Genomic DNA, 1505 nt, shown 5'->3' on the forward strand with positions numbered 1-1505 from the left:
GGGGGGTCAATATAGAAAAACAATGGTGTTATTACTATTACTATTATTATTATTATAAACTGATCACATCAACGGGACCAAGAGGGTTTTGGTTTTATTTGTTTCCAAAAAATGGACTAAAAACCTTCTGCATTTTTACACCAGACCTTTCCTTATGTCATTCTTAGACACAGTCAATCCATGTTCCACGTTTTGTCCTGGAGGGCAGAATGGCTTTAGAAAGACCATTAAAAGGAGTGAACCCAGCTACTGTTGTGGCTTCACAAAAGGAACTCTAACCCAGCAGATTGCCCAGCAGCTTCATTCTCATGAACATTCTCACCATGAAGAAACTTAAGAGGACCCTGACAAAACCAATGAATAGAAAAAGAAACCTATTGAGCTTGGGATATTTGGTGTATTGGATTGGTCTAGGATTATGAAACCTAAACCTCCCATTTGTAGCAGCAAGCACCCTTGTAGCAGCAAGCACCCCAAGCGCGTCCTCAGGGTTTGCAGCTACCACAGGTTCTTGGATCTGCTTTGTTAAAGGAAAGCAACTCAAAATGGGTTAACAAGCTTACTTTAATCAGTCAGACATATATCGTTTACCTTGTTCAGGGGAAAAAGGTCAGCACCCCAAACTTCAAAATATACAGACAGAATTATCAAGACATTAACAGATCAAGTAGACAGCTTTCCAAACTGTCCAACCATTACATCTATACCCAGTCAACATCTGGGTTTCCACATCTGGGTTTTTCAAAGCCGGGGGACTCTCAACAATGGCTTCCCAGAATTCAGATCAAATCACAGAACACTTCTCAAAGTGAGTCCCAAAACAAAGCTACACATCAGGGCTTATATAGCCTTCTCCTGGCTCAGAGAATGTAACAACCTTTGGACCCACTGGCCAATCAAAAAGTATCTACTGAAAAACAAGCCTCCCACCCCAGGCTTCAGGTGCACTTTAGCCTAGGGGCAGGGAAGATCTTCCAAATTTGCATTCCCATTACACCATTGCAAACAGGAAACTGGATGCAAGTCCTTCCATAATATATTGTCAATTTACTCTATATGCCAGGAAAGCAACTGGTCTCTGATGTCCATGTTCATCTGTCATTTGGTCCAACACTAGGCTCCACAATGACATCATAAATTATTTCTCCGGTGATGAGGAAATAAGACAACCACCACCAGGGCATACACCGTCATCGCTGACAGCATGTGGGCCCATGGTGGCTTCTTCAGCTTCAGTTTGACACTCGAGGACCACGAAGGGCACCCGGTATAACGTCTCCATGGCAGCTTTGACGTCTGGTGGCCCCTGAGCCCTTCACTCCGTGGCGAGGAGAACCCCCTTTTGTTCTTCAAGGTGAATTTTGTGATTATTTTATCTAGTTCTATAAAATTATTAATTTAGTAGTTTGATTGGTATGGCACTGAATAGCTTATGTAGAATTGTGATTCTTATTATACTAAGTTGGGCTACCCATGGATAATGAATATTTGTCTAATTGTTTAGA

The 1505-nt window shown here is 41.9% G+C and overlaps 1 pseudogene; it reads right to left on the minus strand.

Annotated features, from left to right (window-relative positions):
* Window positions 1-274: 274 nt before the first annotated feature.
* Window positions 275-1282, minus strand: LOC138151365 (oligosaccharyltransferase complex subunit OSTC-like; annotated as a pseudogene).
* Window positions 1283-1505: the final 223 nt, after the last annotated feature.

Source organism: Petaurus breviceps, unplaced genomic scaffold, assembly GCF_028583685.1.
Source record: "Petaurus breviceps papuanus isolate PSGF00001 unplaced genomic scaffold, PetGlider_PUasm1.0 90897, whole genome shotgun sequence".
In the NCBI taxonomy this organism is placed as follows: domain Eukaryota; kingdom Metazoa; phylum Chordata; class Mammalia; order Diprotodontia; family Petauridae; genus Petaurus; species Petaurus breviceps.